Genomic DNA, 8,926 nt, shown 5'->3' with positions numbered 1-8,926 from the left:
AACATTTAAGTAACTTAGTCCAAAAATATACTGAATACGTGACATAAGAATATTCAAAGCATTATGAATTTAATAAAAGATCAAAACAATAAAATTATGAGAATTAGTTTTGACAACTGAATTGCTATCCTGAAATGAAGTTGTATATAAGTTATTCTGGCAAATTCAGTAACAAATAATAGCAAAACTATTTTCCCAAATGGCACCCCACTCCAGTACTCTTGCCTGGAAAATCCCATGGATGGAGGAGCCTGGTGGGCTGCCGTCTATGGGGTCGCACAGAGTTGGACATGACTGAAGCGACTTAGCAGCAGCAGCAGCAGCAGCAGCAGACAACTTTTTTAGCTCTCAAAATACAAAAGATAGGCAGAATATCATCAATTTAAGTATTTTAGAATTAGTTACCAACTGAGTGTACCTTTGCAACTGCATTTTTTTTCAAATCTGAATTAAAATTTCGCTATATGTTTCATAGCAGAACACGTATACACACACTTATACATGCACACACAGCTGAATGGTTGTCAAGACTTGGTTTTTTGCTAAAAGAAACAGAGCATTGTATTAAATCTTGCCAAGTATTTTGTTCTATTCTTATGCTGTTTGATTCATATAGGGCAGGTATTTTTACCATCTTTACAAATACAGACAGACTTTGGAGATGAAGTTTCAGTTCCAGACCACCACAGCAAAACCAATATCACAATAAAGCAAGTCACACAAAGTTTTTGCTTCCCTTATGCATACAAAAGTTATGTTCACTACTCTGGAGTCTATTAAGCGTGCAACGGTAGTGTATCTTAAAAAGCAACATATATATCTTAATTAAAGAATTCTTGACTGATAAAAGTGCTAACCAGCATCTGTCTGTGCTGCGTGTGGTCAGTCGCTCAGTCGTGTCCTGTTCTCTGCGCCCCCATGGACTATAGCCTGCCAGGCTCCTCTGTCTACGGGATCACCAGGCAAGAATACTGCAATGGGTTGCCATTTCCTTCTCCAGGGGATCTTCCCAATCTAGGGATCGAACCCAAACCCAGGACTCTCGCACTGCAGGTGGATTTGTTACCATCTGAGCCACCAGGCAAGCCCAACCAGCATCTGAGCCTTCAGCAAATTGTAATTATTTTGCTGGCAGAGGTTCTTGCCTTGACGTTCATGCCTGCTGACATCGGTGGCAGCTGCTGAAGGCTGGCGTGGCTGTGGCAATTTCTTAAAATAAGACAACAGTGAAACGTTGCATTATCTTTTCTTTTCGTGAATGATCTCTCTGTTGTTTGCAGCTCTGTTTGATAGCATTCTGCCCATAGTCTTCTTTGTAAATTGGAGTCAGTCCTCTTAAACGCAGCTGTTGTTTAATCAATTACGTTTATGTTCTGAATCCTTCATTGTCATGTCAACAGTCTTCACCAGGAGTGGGTTCCATCTCCAGAAACCCTTCTCTTTGCTCACCCATAAGAAGCAACTCCTCATCTGTTAAAAGTTTATTATGAAATTGCAGCAATTCAGGCTCATCTTTAGGCTACACATCTAATTCTAGTTTCTTGCTATTTCTACCCCAGCTGAAGTTCCTTCCTCCACTGAAGTTTTGACTCCCTCAAAGTCACCCGCGAGAGTAGGAATCAACTTCCAAGCTTCTGTTCATGTTGCCATTTTGACCAACCCATGAATCAGAAATGTTCTTAAAGGCACCCAGAATGTTGAATTCTTTCCAGAACGTTTTTCACTTTGCCCTGATCCATGAAAGGAGCTTAACAGATATATTTCTTAAGTAATAAGGCACAAAGTTCAAAATTACTCATTTGATCAGTGGACTGCCACATGGATGTCTTGTTAGCAGGCATGAAATCAACATCAGTCTTGTACATTTTTATCAGAGCTTTTATGTGGCTAAGTGCATTGTCAATGAGCTGTAATATTTTGAAAGGATTCTCTTTTCTTTTTTTTTTAAGTGAGAAGTAGGTCTCAGCAGTGGAACTTACAATATAAAGCCAACCATGTTGTAAGCATGCACGCTGTCATCCAGACTTTGTTGTTCCATTTATAGAGCACAGGCAAAGACTTAGCACAATTCTTAGAGACCTTGGGATTTCCCAAACTGTAAATAAACATCTGCTTCAGCTTAAACTCACCAGTTGCATTAATCCCTCCTAAAGATCAATCTGTCCTTTGAATCTGTGAAGCCATGCACTGACCTCTCCTTTCTAGCTATGAAAGTCCTAGGTCACATCTTCTAATATTAGTAGGCTATTTCATCTGCATTGAAAATCTGCTGTCCAGTGTAGCCACCTTTGTAAAGTATCTTGGTTAAATCTTCTGGAAAACTTGCTGCGGCTTCTATGTCAGCACTTGCTGGTTTGTTTTGCACCTACATGTTATGGAGGTTACTTCTTTCTTTAAACCTCAAGAATCAACCTCTGCAAACTTCCCGTGTTCCTACTCCAGCTTCCTCACCTCTCTCGGCCTTCACAGAAGTGAAGGCAGTTAGGGTCTGCCTCTAAATTAGGCTTTGTCTGAAGGGAGTGTTGTAACTGATTTGGGGCTTCCCAGGTGGTGTGGTGGGAATCTGCCTGCAAGTGCAGGAGATGCAAGACACATTGGTTCGATCCCTGAGTTGGGCAGATCTGCTGGAGGAGGGCATGGCAACCTACTTCAGTATTCTTGCCTAGAAAATTCTATGGACAGTGGAGCCTAGGGGTCTACAATCTATGGGGTTGCAAAGAATCAGATGTGACTGAGCATGCAGGCATGTACGTACCTGGTCTGATCTCTCCAGACCACTAAAACCTTCCCCACATCAGCAGTATGACTCTTGATTTCTTGCCATTTCTGTGCTCACTAGAGTAGCACCTTCAATTTTCCTTCAAGGATTTTCCTTTATGATCAGAACTTAGCTAACGAACTTGCTTTCAGCCATTTTTGACTTTTGACTTGCCTTCCTCATTAAACTTACTCATTTCTCGCTCTAAATTATTAAATGAGAGGCCACAGTCTCTCTTTCTCTTGAACGCTTAGAGACCAGGGAGGGATTGCTGTGTACTCACGTGCTCGCTCAGTGGTGTCCGATTCTTCAGGACCCCATGGACCATAGCCCACCAGGCTCCTCTGTCTGTGGGATTTCCTAGGCAAGAATACTGGAGTGGGTTGTCATTTTCTCCTCCAGGGGATCTTCCCAATCCAGGAAACAACCCTGTATCTCCTGTGTCTGCTACACTGCAGGCAGATTCTTTACCTTCTGAGTCCCTGGGGACTGTTAATTGACCAGAGGTCAATATTGCTGTGTCTCCAGGAATAGGAAGGCCAGAATCAGAGCACACACATTTATTAAGTTTGTGATCTCACATGGGCATGATTGATGTCATTCTGGAACAATTCCAATGGTAACATCGGAAATCTCTGTTCACAGTTCACCATAAAAAAAAATATAATCACCATAATATAAACAAATTGAAACCCTGTGAGAATTATTAAAACTTGATACAAAGACACAAACTGAGCAAACAGTGTTAGAAAAATGGCACCAATAGACTTGTTCAAAAAAGGGTTGGAACAAATCTCCAATTTGTAAAAAACATGATTATCTGTGAAGTGCAATAACGTGAAACTCGATAAAACAAAATGTTTCCTTAATCCTGTTGTGAGCCTAGTTTCTATCTTTGGTTTCATTAAAATATACTTTAACAAATGCTCACAGAAAATGTAACCTTTCTTAGGTGTTTTGTAATTTTTTTTTTAGCCCTTAAGGCAGAAATGTGACTTTCTAAAAATCTGTTTCTAGTATAATTTGTTTGTATTGGGTTGAAAAATAAAAAGAACCTTTTTAATAACTCTTTACTGTTAAGTGACAGGGACCTCTCCCCACTTAACAAAATTGCATTCTTTTGTTTTTCTTTTTGAGGCTATGATGAAAATATCCAAAAGATTTCCCCACCTCTTGTTATAATTCCTGTAACTCTTTTCAGCATAATTTATTTGTTCCACTTACTTTTATTTTTCTTTAATGCAAAGACATCTCTTTTTCAGTACAGTGATGTCACCACATAACAGAAACAAAATGTTGCCTAAAATATGCCAAATTTTCACAGCCTGAACAGATACATCCAAATTTAGGATGAGATCAGCTAAGCATCAGGTAGATTTTGGCTAAAGAAAATGAAACTATGAACTCAAATTAAATCTGTCCAATAAGGAAATATACACCCAGAAAAAGAATATATGATGAACAATTGTTTAAATGCCATTTATAAATAAAACACTAGCAATGAAGATGTAGCAGCATTTTATGGTTACGTCTACTGGTGTAGATGTTCAATAAAATATAGACAGCCCTTCAACAGATTTTGTGAACATGAAAACCTGGGAACCTAGTGTGGATATATACACATATTATGAAAGCTTTTGTTCTTCGACATGACTGTGTTTTTCCACTCCAAAAAAATAATAGTTTCTCATTTCTTTTGGATGACTTAAAAAACTGTTTTGAAGGACCGTGAGCCATGTCTTATTTGTAAGAAAATCAAGAGAGAGGTTCAGTTCAGTTCAGTTCAGTTGCTCAGTCGTGTCCGACTCTTTGTGACCTCATGAATCGCAGCACGCAAGGCCTCCCTGTCCATCACCATCTACCGGAGTTCACTCAGACTCACGTCCATCGAGTCCATGATGCCATCCAGCCATCTCATCTTTGGTCGTCCCCTTCTCCTCCTGCCCCCAATCCCTCCCAGCATCAGAGTCCTTTCCAATGAGTCAACTCTTCTCATGAGGTGGCCAAAGTACTGGAGTTTCAGCTTTAACATCATTCCTTTCAAGGAAATCCCAGGGTTAATCTCCTTCAGAATGGACTGGTTGGGGGGGAGATATTTTTTTCAAAATAAAAATATTGAATATTTAACATTGTTATTTAAAAAGAACTAACAAAACAAGATTTCATGGTATTTTCTAATGCCATTTCAATCAAGGATGTGATCTTTTCACATTATGAAAAACAATAATTATTTGAATTAAAATCTTAATTTGATATAATTTAAATGGTTATAATCAACTAATTAAAAAGCAAAAATAAATAAACACAACCTTAATTAAATGCGTATATCAAACCACTGTTTATATCTTTATTTAGAAATACAACTGTTTAGTCACAAGCTCTAATTCTTTGAATTATGATTTCTAACCTGAATTGTACTTTGTCTTTGTACTTTTTGAATGGTCATTTCAGGTATTTTTCCTATTAAAATCTATTCACATCATTCTATCCACAGTATATATGCATGAAGAAAAATAAGAAATCAGAAAAAGTTAACAAGCAGTCTGTTGCAGGAACCTAAGCATTTTCTTTTAAAGAAACATTGCTCTGGCTTCTTCAGTACAGTTCTTTTGAGGGTGAGTGGTTTGTTAAGTTGAATGTGAAAAGAAGGAAAAGAAAAGTCATGGGCCATTACAATGTAGAGACAATTTAGAGTAGCAAAACAACATTGTGAGGTGAAGGTGTGTAGATTCCCCTAGGTTAGCTGCTACCTTGTTGCACTTTCAAACATTCACTAGTAACTGGAAATGCAATGAGAAAAGGAAATCTGGCCTGAAGGTTTTTACTGCAATGATGCAATCTAGCTTTTCAAACCAAAATCCAAACAGTTTGCTAAGCGATTGAGGCCAAGCAAGTATTCCCTATTTATCCTCCTGAATAAACACCAATTTTGGAATTTATTGGAGATTCTTGAAATATTCAGCTCAAGTCGTGTAGAAATACATGTTGCCTAAGATCATATCTGACAAAACTAATGTTCAGCTGGAACTGAACTTCTAGTTCAGAAGAGGCTAGAATTTGAAATACAGGATATGGTGTTTTGAATTGCTAAAACCATATTAGGACTTGGAGAAAACCGCTCCCTCTCTCTTTTCTGTAAACAAACTATTCATTCTCCAAGTTAAAAAAAAAAAAAAAAGAGAGAGAGAAGAAAGACAGACATTCCTCCTGAATGCATTATAAATTCATAATAAATTGCTTAAGAGAAATTAGAGTAAATTAGATGAACCTATATGTGTAGTCAATAAATATGATAAAAAGCAGGCAAGCTGTCACATCAGTGACAACACTGAGGATAGATAAAGATAGACAACAGCCATGACCCAGCAAGGCACGGTTCAGTTCATTCAGTCCCTCAGTCGCGTCTGACTCTTTGCGACCCCATGGACTGCAGCACACCAGGCCTCCCTGTTCATCACCTACTCCCAGAGCTTACTCAAACTCATGTCCATTGAGTTGGTAATACCATCAAACCATCTCATCCTCCCTCTGTCATCCCCTTCTCCTCTTGCCTCCAATCTTTCCCAGCATGAGGGTCTTTTCTAATGAGTCAGTTCTTCACATCAGGTATCAAAAGTATTGGAGTTTCAGCTTCAGCATCAGTCCTTCCAATGATTATTCGGGACTGATCTCCTTAGGATGGACTGGTTGGATCTCCTTGCAGTCCAAGGGACTCTCTGGAGTCTTCAACACCACAGTTCAAAAGCATCAATTCTTTAGCGCTCAGCTTTCTTTATAGTCCAACTCTCACATCCATACGTGACTACTGGAAAACCATAGCTTTGAATAGATGGACCTTTATTGGCCAAGTAATATTTCTGCTTTTTAATACACTGTCTAGGTTGGTCATAGGTTTTCTTCCAAGGAGCAAATGTTTTGTAATTTCATGGTTGCAATCACCATCTGCAATGATTTTTGAGCCCTAAAACATAAAGTCTTTCACTGTTTCCATTGTTTCCCCATCTATTTGCCATGAAGTGGTGGGACCAGATGCCATGATCTTAGTTTTCTGAATGTTGAGCTTTAAGCCAACTTTTTCACTCTCCTCTTTAACTTTCATCAAGAGGCTCTTTAATTCTTCTTCACTTTCTGCCATAAGGGTGGTGTCATCTGCATATCTGAGGTTATTGATATTTCTCCCGGCAATCTTGATTCCAGCCTGTGCTTCTTCCAGCCCAGTGTTTCTCACGATGTACTCAGTTCAGTTCAGTCGCTCAGTCGTGTCTGACTCTTTGCGACCCCATGAATCACAGCATGCCAGGCTTCCCTGTCCATCACCAACTCCCGGAGTTCACTCAGACTCACGTCCATCGAGTCCGTGATACCATCCAGCCATCTCATCCTCGGTCGTTCCCTTCTCCTCCTGCCCCCAATCCCTCCCAGCATCAGAGTCTTTTCCAATGAGTCAACTCTTTGCATGAGGTGGCCAAAGTACTGGAGCTTCAGCTTTAGCATCATTCCTTCCAAAGAAATCCCAGGGTTGATCTCCTTCAGCTTGGACTGGTTGGATCTCCATGCAGTCCGAGGGACTCTCAAGAGTCTTCTCCAAAACCACAGTTCAAATGCATCAATTCTTCAGCGCTCAGCCTTCTTCACAGTCCAACTCTCACATCCATACATGACCACAGGAAAAACCATAGCCTTGACTAGATGGACCTTAGTCGGCAAAGCAATGTCTCTGCTTTTGAATATGCTATCTAGGTTGATCATAACTTTTCTTCCAAAGAGTAAGCGTCTTTTAATTTCATGGCTGCAGTCACCATCTGCAGTGATTTTGGAGCCCCCCAAAATAAAGTCTGACACTGTTTCCACTGTTTCCCATCTATTTCCCATGAAGTGATGGGACCGGATGCCATGATCTTCGTTTTCTTAATGTCGAGCTTTAAGCCAACATTTTCGCTCTCCTCTTTCACTTTCATCAAGAGGCTTTTTAGCTCTTCACTTTCTGCCATAAGGGTGGTGTCATCTGCATATCTGAGGTTGTTGATATTTCTCCCGGCAGAGATGTACTCTGCATATAAGTTAAATAAGCAGGGTGACAGTATACAGCCTTGACGTACTCCTTTCCTAGTTTGGAACCAGTCTGTTGTTCCATGTCTGGTTCTAACTGTTGATTCTTGACCTGCATACAGATTTCTCAAGAGGTAGCAAGACACACTGTGTATCTACCTCCTGGCTTTCTGAATAAGGGAGTCTACCACATTCACCCAAGTCTTTTATTCAACAACGCCAAAAAATTCACTGAACATCAGCTGTGTATAAGCACTTTTATAGGCACAACAAATATATCAATTAAAAAAGAAAAAAAGACAAAGTGTTTCCCTTCCTGAATTTTACATTCTAGTGGAAAAGTTAGAAAATATGCAGTTAGTTCCAGTTCCAACTACACAGAAACAAAAGACAACAATATAATAGTGACTAGCTGGTACATGTATGGAAGACTACTTTAGTGAGACTAGAGAAAATTTTCCTAAAGGGGTAATATTTGAACTGAGATCTAATTGGTTAAAAGAATGCATTCATTCCATTATCCAAAGGAATGATCCTCTTGGACACAGAAGAACCGGAAAGTTCAGAAGCCCTTGGTTTTTACACATCTCTCATGTTAAAGGGACAGAAAAAATAGAAAGAAAGAAAGGTCTAGAGTGTTAGCAGACAGGAAGATATGCATGGATTGGATGGGATTTAGTCAGAGACATAAGGACAGGCCCGATCATAAAAGGCCGTTGCAGAGCTGTGGTGTTTTGTTAAAAATATAATTACAAGTCATTAGAGAATGTTAAGCAAGGGAGTGGATACTACTTGATTTGCTTTGATAAAAAATATCACTTGCATGTTACTTGGAGAAAGAGTAAACTATGCATGGTGGAAGAGGTAGGTGGGGGTGAAGCAAAGATATAATTGAGGAAGTTGGGGAATCGCTTAGTCAGGAGATGTGTTGGTATGGCCTTGGCTTTTATCACCGAATATGATGAGAAACTAGTAGCTCTCTGATTTGGGGTTAATATTAAAGGTATAAATGACCTGGCTTTCTGGAAGCTTGGATATGAGCTGTAATGGAAAAGGAAAAATAATCCATTCTCCCTAGTGATCTGATTTGAGAAAATAGATGAGGTGTTATTTACTGAA

Source organism: Ovis aries, chromosome 7 (genome assembly GCF_016772045.2).
Source record: "Ovis aries strain OAR_USU_Benz2616 breed Rambouillet chromosome 7, ARS-UI_Ramb_v3.0, whole genome shotgun sequence".
Taxonomy (NCBI): domain Eukaryota; kingdom Metazoa; phylum Chordata; class Mammalia; order Artiodactyla; family Bovidae; genus Ovis; species Ovis aries.
Note: the sequence above shows the minus strand (reverse complement) of the source record.